The sequence below is a fragment of the Capsicum annuum genome, chromosome 6, assembly GCF_002878395.1.
Source record: "Capsicum annuum cultivar UCD-10X-F1 chromosome 6, UCD10Xv1.1, whole genome shotgun sequence".
Taxonomy (NCBI): domain Eukaryota; kingdom Viridiplantae; phylum Streptophyta; class Magnoliopsida; order Solanales; family Solanaceae; genus Capsicum; species Capsicum annuum.
The window spans coordinates 7,415,382-7,426,978 of record NC_061116.1 but is presented as its reverse complement, the minus strand read 5'-3'; positions in this window follow the sequence as shown (position 1 = coordinate 7,426,978).

Below are 11,597 nucleotides of genomic sequence, written 5' to 3'. Positions count from 1 at the left end.
GGTGTTAGTTTAGTTACTATTGTTCCTTCTGTTTCTTTATCATTTCTTAATACCTTTTTACTATTTTCAGTTAAATTTAAAAACCATAATTTTTTTGTTCCTATTAGTATTTTTTCTATATATTCTAGTGTATCTATTGCATTTATACCATTTTATAATAATTATTTTGTTATATATCTTATCCATAATTGTATTGTTTTATCTACATCTATTACACAATCTAAGTCTAAGAAGTTATAATTTTATTAATTATTTTTTTTGGTGTCCATTTGTTATATTCATCCATTAGGTTATATTTTTTAAACTTATTTTTATAATAATATGTAGGTTTTCTTATTTCTGATGTACGAGGTATTATTTTTTCATCGTCCTTTTTATCAAGAGTGTTTATTCCGTGTTTGTATTTTCTAAGTTTTCTTTATTAATTACTTCTCATTTTTCATTTATTTCTAGTTTTTCTATATTTTTAAAATTTTTTGTATATGTTTTTTCATCTATTATAAATTATTCTTTGTTCATTTTATCTACTTGATAGTGTATAGATCATGTTGATATATGTTCATATTTAATAAATAAATAACAACAAGATAATGTTATTGATAATAGCTTATAATTAACAATTAAATTAACATCTCTAACATTTCTCATAGTTAACACATATCTACTTGTACATTTTTAAAATAACATAGCTCTGATACCAATTGTAGAGGGGTGCAGATAGTGCAGGTAATTTGCATGGATAACTTGTACTTGGATAATTAGTAGATAACTAGTACTTCATCCAATTACGACTTATGTTAGCAAATCGAATTCTTTTCAGTGTATTTATTATTAAAAAAAAAGACAAGTTAGCGTGATATTTTTTCCTTTTTCAAACATTGATGAACACAATATTAAGTAAGTAAGATGCCTAAGAAAAGATAAATAACAATATTTAAATAAATAATCTTATAATTAAAGTTATTAAATGTTTTTCTCAAAACATACACAGAAGTCATTAGGAATGAAATATAGTAATAAGTGCGTGTGAGTGCTTGAGCATTAATTAAAAATCATCCTTAGGCTAGAGAACCCAATACTCTTAGCACACATAACTATTGTTTTAGAAATAAATAATATATACTTTTGGTGAATTTTGTATAACTTGGAATAGCAATCTTTAAAAAAATCGCATCTAACGAAAGCAAAACTTAACAATGTAAAAGATTTATTTAAACTAAATATTTAAATTAAATTAATGAATATATGATAAATATCTGTTACATATATGTCCTTTTAAGAGTTAATTATGATTACACATTAATGTGATTTTTTTGTTTATTAATTGTTAAAGTTAATTATTTAGTTGGGGGGAATATACCATTCAAATAAGTATTCACTATTTATTCTTAACTATTGTTTTACGAAAAAATTACAATAATATTTTTATGATGAATAATCACTTTTACTTTTTTTCTTAATTTAGTTCTGAATAAGAACCATTGGCAATATCAAGCTACTTAAAGAAAAGTAATAAATGTTCACTTTGAGTACAAGCTTAAAAATTAAAGATAAATTAAATAACAAAATTTAAAATTAATTTTATCTCACTTTCTTCATTTTCTCTCTTCAATAATAAAGGTTAGATTATGATAGATGAGATTGATCAAAATCATGAAATAGTTGCATTGAAACATGAAAATCGTTCGCTGCTTGTGAAAATGAAAGAGTTGGAAGCAATTTTCAATACAAAGTTAGAAGTCAAAGGAAAAACAATTGAAAAGCTGAAGCAAAAGCTTGAGGAACGAGATGGAACTGTAAGATTTTATAGTGGTGTATTTGAAGCAATGGAAAGAGAAGCTGAAAGCTTAAAGCAAAAGCTTAAGGACGTCAGTCAGTGGAAAAAGAAGGTGGATTTGCTTTCTACTGTGAAGAATAGATTAGAGAAAATACACATTAAAGAATTGCAAAGTGAAGTCTCATAACTAAAGAACAAACTTGAGATTCAGGGTAACAAGATTCCTGAAAGAGTTATTGATGAGAACGAACAAGTTGGTGGGTCTCCTGGTGTGAACGCATGTTGATGTGCATGCATGTTTTTTTGTTACTTTTCAAGGATTTTTTCTTTAGCGAGCATCTCAATTAATCTAAATTATTGAGCAGAAATGTAATTGCAATTGTTATTTCTTTAAGCGAATATTTTATTGAACTGAATCATTGAATAGAAATGTAACTGTATTTTTATTGGAGATATAAACTTAAAAAAGGTAAGGTGAGTTATTGTTCACATCATATATTGTTTTTGACATATTTGAATCAGTAAACTTGAATGTTTGTCCATCATCTTCTAGAAATGTTGTGAATTCTTTTAGAAAACGAATTTACTAATGCTTTTCTTTCCCTTCTTCATCTCAAGGAATATTTTCTAGAAATTATTTTATAATTAAAAAATTCTTTATTTATACATAATCTATATTGCTTTGATAATTAGAGTATTATAAATACTTTTTCAAGTGTTTAAAACATGCAAATCCTCTGTTCTTATATATATCACAATTGTAAAAACATAGCCTAGTGCGCTAAAGCTTTCTCCATGCACAGAGCATGAATATGAATTGGATCACAAAGACCTAATATACACATTCTTACTACACCAATCATATTGTACAAAAAAGTTCTCACTAAATTGTACATCTATGTTGATATATTTATACATAGAAACAATCTTTTTTATCAGGTTAAGGTCTATATATGTGGATATACAAAAAAAAAATTATAACAAACTAAGTTAGTGGTTGACAATAGATTTTGAATGTAACGACCTAAAAATTTGATGATATATGTGAAATTTATGATTTTGTGTGATTTGACTATTTTATCACTTTTTGTAGTTGTATTATGATATTTCTGGAGTGTGAGAGTGATTGACATATTTTTCGATGCATTTTGGTACCATTTATGCGATATTGTGATTTTTGATGGCTTCGAGAGTCTCATTTTAGACTTATGGGAATATCTTTTGATCCGTACGATAGATGGACGAACAGATTATACCAGCAGCTTTGATATATTGATTTTAGGCTAGGTAGACCTTTGGTTCATGCTCTGATGCACCCGAACTCATTTCAACCTATTGATCGGGAAGTTGGAAAATTGAAAATATAGTTGTGTGACCCACATTTAGTCAAAACGACCTCTAATGGAAAATCCAACTTCGCCAGTAGATTCTGAATGTCAATTTTAAAGTGTTAGCATATTTGGTATGATTTTACTGCTTTTAAATCTCATTTCAACCCTCGATTTGGAAAATTGTGATTTCGGATTTCAGGGGTCAACTTTGTGAAAATGATGTTTTTAAAAAAATATGACTTCGTCAACGTATCCAAAACGTCGAATTTAGTATGATTGCATAATTCGTTTACATGTATCAGACTCCGGATGAATCCTGGGCACCCAGTCGAAGTGTTAGTTGAACTTTAAAAAGAAAGAAAGAAACTGATGGTGCAGATTTTCTGCTATAAATATAATAAAATTTTCCTCTTTTGGCCTATTTTGCTCATTTTTTATCTTGCCTCTTGAAAGTTAAACCCTAAAATAGTGTGGGAGCTTCAAATTAAAGTTTGTGAGAGTTTGGAAAGCTAGATTAACACTCATTTCTTAGTTTTATTATGGATTTAAGGTGAAAATTCACCATTTTCTTAGTATTCTTTTGATTAATTTGTCAAAACCTCAAAAATCTTAGGGCTTAATTTTAAACTTCAATTTCACTCTTTTTCACTTGAATAATGTTTTTATTTTATAATTACTAATTTTTCATCAATTTAACCCTCAAAAACAACTCTGGATCTTGATTTTAACCCAGATTTCAAAGATTTTACCCGATAAAGCTCAAAAATAATTTTTGTTTGATTTGAACCTCGTTTTGACTCAAATTAACTTGGATTTTCAGTTGTAGGTTCCAAAAATATGGGGAACATGTTTTTGAAGTAAAGTTCCAATTTTGCACTTCTTTTTTGAAAATCCGTTTTGGGGGTTCATTTTGACCCTAAACCAAAAGTAGTCAATATGGGTGTCGTTGATTTTGTTTTGAGGTGTAAATTTTATATTTGATGTATTTAGTGGAGTTCGAGATTATTTGTGAAAAGTAAGGTTGCTGGTTCAAGTGAAGCGGATCGGTTTTAGCTTTCGAGGTAGATTATGTCTTAACTCTTTCAGACTAGGATGGGTAGTAAATAATGATATAAAATGCATGTTAAGGGTGGGAACGAACCATAAAAAATTATTGTTTATGTGTTTTGCACTTGTGGGGGCCTATGTGTGATGTAATTATCAAAATTGAGTTATTATGTGATATGTGTGACCGTGTAGGGTCCTATGTGATATTAGTAGCCTTGAATACATGTGAATAATTGTAATGTATTGTTAACATGCTTAATATGGTACCATTGATGTATTATTATTATATTCATACTTTATTTGACATATGAGACATGTGAAAATTCATGGATGAAACTAAAATAATAAGTGGATATTGGCTCACATGGTTGTAAAAATATATCATTGTAGTTGACTGTGAAAATACTCATTATGATTTTTTGTGAGCATTAAATCCTTATATCATACTCATTCATGAAACATTTGTACCACCGTGGCAACATCTGAGAAACACTGGCAACACCTTTTTAAAACACTCCCCAAGGGATATGTCAAGGAGGAGATATCGTAACACCTTATAAAACCCTTTTTGAGGGATGTACCGGAAAGGATATATAAGATATGTAGATTGTATAGGGTTTACGAACCCCCCATGGATCCTACGTTGGGAAGCTTTAGCTCCGTAGGTGTATACAGGGAATGTGCGATGATCTCGGATATTGTGTGACGACCTCGTGCATCATCATTATTATTATCGTCAACATCATCATCATCATATACATTTCACTTACTATATTGTGTTATGTTGTGTTGTATTGGCATATTGACTTCTTATTTATGTATTTATCGTATCTTCTTTTACTTATATTTGATGATCTTGTATATCATGTTCCCCCTTGTTCTTCTTATATGTGATAGAAGACATACTTTTGTTCTATATTGGTGTGATGTTGCAATATATGTGAGATATATTAGAACTGTTAGTGCAAGCGGTGTGGGCTACCGTTATGGGACATTTTCTGATTGTAGGTGACGTGCCCTCAGTGTATATTTTTGTATGCTTTATTTACTACTTTTCTTGGTCGGCCTATGATACCTACTAAGTACAAGTGGACCATAGTCATGCCTATTGCGCCATTTTCGTGTAGGTCCTAGCTGGAGTGCGCCTCAACTTGCTTGACTCGGGCGATTATTGGAGCTTCAAAGATGGCGGTTGGACATTCATGCGTCCGAAGTTCACCTTTATATTTCTATAGTATTTATGTCTTTATTAGTATTCAGAGATAGTTATTATTCCTTTGTGGTTATTTTGTTTATGCATTTAACTCTTGGATTGTATTAGTAGTTCTTACACTATTGACACCTGGTTTTGGGCATGATTGGTATTTTGGATAAGTTATTTTTCCATTGTTATGAATACTTATATGGTTCGACTTTATTCTAGAAGCCTTATCTTGGGATATTTCTATCCCTTTCTCTTTTCATATCAGTTTGGGTAATAGGCTTACTTGTCAAGGTGCACTGTGATAAGTGCCATCATGACTCTCATTTTGGGGTCGTGATAAATTGGTATCAAAGTAGCCAGGTTTCATTGGTCTCAACAGTGTAAGAATAGAATGTCTAATAGAGTCTCATGGATCAGTACGTAGACATTAGTATCTATATTTGAGAGACAATAGGACATCTTTAGGAAACTTTACTTATTTTATTCTTTATCGTGCGAAGTTATTCCATACCTTGTATTCTGAGTTGTGTTTCACTCTTTTTGCATGAATAGTATGGCTTATACTACATATTAGTTGAGAGATACTGCGATAGATTAGTGGATATCGTTTGTTGGTTGTAGGCCTGTTGATGCTCCTGAGTTGTCATGGGATTAGTTTGTTGATTCCTTTCTGGAAAGATTCGTGCCTTACAATTTGAGGGATCGGATACGGGATGATTTGGATTATAACAACTACTGAGTATGAGGCACACTTCCATGCCCTGTCCAGATATTCCTAAGATAGTATTTCTACTAAGTCTGAGAAGGTTTCAAAGTTTGTGAAGGGTTTGGATGTTTTCTCTTTGATTGTCTACGTATCAGATGGTTATTTTGGGGCTTCTTTTTAGAGTATTCTGGATTACGTAAGATGACAGAGGGTATTCTTAGTGCATCTCAAGGAGGCTCCAAGAAGGTGTGACGTTTTGGTGAGTTCAGGAGTCAGACCTCTCGAGGAAGAGATTTTAAAGGTTCTTATGGATACGATAATTGACTAGTACAAACATCTTTATAGAGTTTAGGTGGTGGATCTTCTAGTTCAACAGTTAAGGGTGGCCGTTCGTGCCTAGTTGTACCTTTTTCTGTTGAGACTGGTGATAGAGGTTGCTATGTATGTGATAAAATTGTCCATGTGTCCAGGGATTGTCCCCGCTAGGTAATTCAGACTACTTTTACTTTAACTGTGAGAGGTAGGGGTACTACTAGAAGAGCAAAAGGTAGAGGTAGTGGATCCCGTAGAGGGGGTCACGGGGCTATTCAGTCGGCCAATGGTCGTGGTCAGTGTTATTCCATACCATCCAGACCAGAGGCAGAGGCTTCAGTTGTTGTGATTACAGGTATCACCCCTGTTTATTTCAAATCTGCATCTGTATTATTTGATCCCAGATTGACTTTTTCCTATGTGTCTATATATTTTGCTTCAGGTTTTGATTTTGTTAGTGAGCCTCTTGCCATGCCTATTTATGTATCTATCCCAGTAGGTGATTCTTTAGTGGTGGATCGGCTGTACCGATCTTGTGTTGTGACTTTTTGCCAGGCATGAGACTTTGGTAGATTTGCTTGTATTAGATATGGTTGATTTTGATGTTATTTTGGGTATGGATTGGTTGTCTCCTTATCATGTTGTCTTTGATTGTTTTGCTAAGACTATGACTTTAGCTTCGCCGGGTGTGCTAAGGATAGCTTGGAACGGTGCACTTCATTCGGGTCCTAAGAGGATTATATCTTATATTCAAGCTCATAAATTGGTTGAGAGGGGATGTTTATCTTACTTGGCTCATTTTTGTGACACCGGTGTTGTATCACCTCCTTCCTTAGATTCTATCTGTGTTGATTGTGAGTTGATGGATGTGTTCTCTAAGGAGTTGCCTAGTATGCGTTTGGATCGAGATATTGATTCTATTATTGATGTTGAATCGGACACCAAGCCTATTTCTATTCCTCCTTTTAGGATAGCCCCAACTGAGTTAAAGGGATTAAAAGATCAGTTACAGGAGTTGTTGGATAAGGGATTTATCTAACCTAGCATTTTACTTTAGGGTGTGCCTGTCTTTTTTTGTGAAGAAAAAGGATGGGTCTATGCAGATGTGTATTGATTATCGATAGTTGAATAAGGTGATGGTTAAGAATAAGTATCCTCTTTCTTGCATTGATGATTTGTTTGATCAGTTTTAGGGTGTTGCAGTATTTTTGAAGGATTAATTTTAGGTCCGGTTATCACCAGTTTAGTATTAGAGCTTCGTACATTCTGAAGATAGCTTTTCGGACTCGATATGGTCATTATGAGTTCTTGGTCATGTCTTTTGGGTTGACCAATTCCCTTGCCACATTCATGGAGTTGATAAACTAGGTGTTTTGATCGTACCTCGACTCCTTTGTTATTGTGTTTATAGATGATTTATTGGTGTATTCCAAAAGTAAGGATTAACATGAGGAGCATTTGCGGATTGTGCTTTAGAGATTGAGGGATGAGATTTTGTATGCCAATCTTTCTAAGTTTGAGTTTTTATTAGAGTCTTTTTCTCTCTTGGGTTATGTGGTGACTAAGAAGGGTCTTATGGTTGATCCAGCTAAGATGGTTGCGGTTCATAATTAGGCAAGACCTACTTTGCCACCGAGATTTGGAGTTTTGTTGGGTTAGCAAGTTATTATCGGTGTTTTGTTGATCGTCTCTCTTCCATTGCAACTCCATTGACCAAGTTGACTCAGAAGAAGATTTCTGTCCAATGGTTTGATGCTTGTGAGGCGAGCTTCCAAAAGCTCAGGGACTTGTTGACTTCAGCTTCTATATTGGCTTTGTCCAAGGAGGGTATGGGCTTTAACATGTTTTTTTATGTTTTCGGTGTTGGATTAGGCATTGTGTTGATGCAGGAGGACAAGGTGATTGCATATGCATCTCGTCAGTTGAAGCCTCATGAGAGAAATTATCCTACGCATGATTTGGATTTGTGCGCAGTTATGTTTGCCTTGAAGTTGTAGAGTCCGTTATATGTAGTCCGTTGTGAGATCTTCTCAGATCATCGTAGTTTTTAGTACTTCTTCACCCAGCGAGATCTTAAAATGAGGCAGCGTCATTGGCTTTTTTTGCTTAAGGATTATGACTTGACTATTCCCTACCATTCAGAAAAGGTTAATATGGTTGTGGATGATATGAGACGGAAGTCGAATAGCATAGGTAGCTTGGCATATCTTTTGACCCAGGAGAGGCCTTTGGTCTTAGAGGTTCAGTCTTTAGCTAACCAGATTGTTAGACTTGATATTTTGACACTGGGTGTGTTTTGGCATTTGTAGATGCCAGATCTTCCTTGATAGAGCAGATTCGAGCTCATCACTTTAATGATGTTGGATTGAGGTCGATTAGAGATAAGGTATTAAGTGGGGAGGCTAAGGAAGCCTCACTTAATTCAGATGGATTTTTGCGAATGAAAGGCTGAGTTTGTATACCAATAGTGGGTGACTAGATTAGGTTGATCTGGGAGGAGGCCCACTGTTCCAGATATTATATCCATCTAGGTGTGACTAAGATGTATTGTGATTTGAGAGAAAACTACTGGTGGATAGTATGAGGTGAGATATAGCAGATTTTATGGCTCATTGCCTAAGTTGTTAGTAGGTGAAGGCTGAGCATATGAAACCTGGTGGATTGCTTCGGAGGCTACCTATTCCCAAGTGGAAGTAGGAATGGATAACCATGGACTTTGTGACTGGTTTGCCTCGTACATCTCATGGTTTTGACAGTGCTTGGGTCATCGTGGATCGTTGACCAATTCAGCTCATTTTATTTTAGTTCAGGTCTCATTCAGTGCTTAGAGGTTAGCCCCATATTCATTCATGAGATTGTTCGTCTGCATGGTGTGTCGGTGTCTATTATTTTAAATCGAGGTTCTGTGTTCATATCTCACTTTTGGACTATTTTTTAGGGTAAGTTAGGTACTCAGGTTGATCTTAGCATAGCATTTTACCCCAGACTAATGGCCAGTCAGAGTGGACTATACAGGTTTTGGAGGATATACTTCGCGTATGCGTGATGGATTTTGGTGGCTAGTGGGAACAACATTTGGCTTCAGCAAAGTTTGCATATAATAATAGCTACCATTACAATATTGATATGGCTCCTTTTGAGGCATTGTATGGTAGGCGTGGTCGCTCCCTAGTAGATTGGTTCAATGTTTCAGAGGTGAGACCTCGAGGTATGAACTTGCTTCGTGAGTTTTTGGATAAAGTCCGAGTCATTCAAGATAGACATCGGGCAACTCAGAGTAGGCATAAGTGCTATGCTGATCGTAGACTTTATGCCTTGAGATTTGGTATTGGTAATCGTGTTTTTCTTTGAGTTTCAACCATAAAGGGTGTGATGAGATTTGGTAAGAAGGGCAAGCTTAGCCCCAGGTATATTTTTCCATTTGAGATTCTTCAAACTGTTGGTGATGTGGCTTATGAGTTGGCTTTGTCCCCTGATTTATCAGTTGTTCATCCTTTTTTTTCATGTTTCTATGCTTCGTCGTTACATTCCGAATGAGTCTCATATTATTCGTTGGGAGTAAGTTCAGTTAGACAAGCGGTTGTCGTTTGTTGAGGAGTCAATCTCCATTTTGGCTAGGGATGTTAGGCGGTTGCGCTCTAGAGTTATCCCTGTGGTTAAGGTTCAGGGGTGACATCGACCAGTAGATGAGGCTACTTGGGAGGTTGAGTCTGATATGCGTGGTTCTTATCCCCAGTTTTTTGTTGATTCAGGTATTTCTTTTGCCTTAGTTCAAGGACGAACTAGATTTTTAGTGGTGGATGATGTAACGACCTATAAATTTGATGAAATTTGTGATTTTGATTTGACTATTTTACTCCTCTTCGTAGTTACATTATGGTATTTCTGGGGTGTGAGAGTGATTGTCATGTTTTTTGATGCATTTTGGTATCATTTGTGTGATTTGTGGTTTTTGATGGTTTCGAGAGCCTTATTGTAGACTTATGGGGATATCTTTTGATCCGTGCGATGGATGGCCGAACGGACTGCGCCAGCAGCTTAGGAATATCGATTTTAGACTAGGTAGACCTTTGGTTTGAATTCCAATACACCCGAGCTCATTTTGACCTATTGATCGGAAATTTGAAAAATTGGAAATATGGGTATGGGACCCACATTTAGTCGAAACAACCTCGGATGAAAAATCCGACTTCTCCAGCAGTTCGAAATGTCAATTTTAGGGTCTTAGCATGTATGGTATGATTTTACAAATTTTAAATATCATTTCGACCCTCGGTTTGGAAAATTGTAATTTTGAATTTTGGGGGGTTAACTTTGTAAAAAAGATGTTTTTTCGAAAATCTGACTTCATCAATGCGTCCAAAATGTCGAATTTAGTGTGGTTTCATAGTTTGTTTGCATATATCAGACTCCAAATGAATCCCGGGTACCCTGTCGAAGTGTGAGTTGAACTTTAAAGAAAGAAAAAACTGCTCGTGCAAATTTTCTGCTATAAATATAGCAGATTTTACCCTCTTTGGCCTATTTGGCTCATTTTTCATCTTGTTTCTTCAGAGTTAAATCCTAAAATAGTGTGAGAGCTTATAATTAAAGTTTGTGAGAGCTTGAGAAGCTAGATTAACACCATTTCTAGATTTTATTTTGGATTTAAGGTAAGAATTCAGTATTTTCTTAATAATTTCCTGATTAATTTTTCAAAACCCCAAAAATCCTAGGGCTTGATTATAAACTTTAATTTCACTCCTTTTCACTTGAATAATGTTTTTATATTATAGTTACTAGTTTTTCATCAATTTAACCATCAAAACAACTCTGATTCTCGATTTTAACTCGAATTTCAAAGATTTTACCCGGTAAAGCTCAAAAAGGGTTTTGCTTCGATTTGAACCTCATTTTTTAATCAATTTAACTTGAATTTTCAGCTGTAGGTTCCTAAAATTATGGGGAAAATGTTTTTGAAGTAAAGTTTTGATTTTGCCCTTCTTTTTTGAAAACCCGTTTTGGGGGTTCGTTTTGATCTCGAATCAAAAGTAGTCAATATGGGTGTCATTGGTTTTATTTTGATGCGTAGATTTCATATTTGATGTATTTAGTGGAGTTCAAGATTTTTCGTGAAAAGTAAGGTCTCGAGTTCAAGTGTAGCGGACTGAATTTGGCTTTCAAGGTATGTTATGGCTTAAATCTTTCAGACTGTGTTGGGTAGTAAATGATGATACAAAT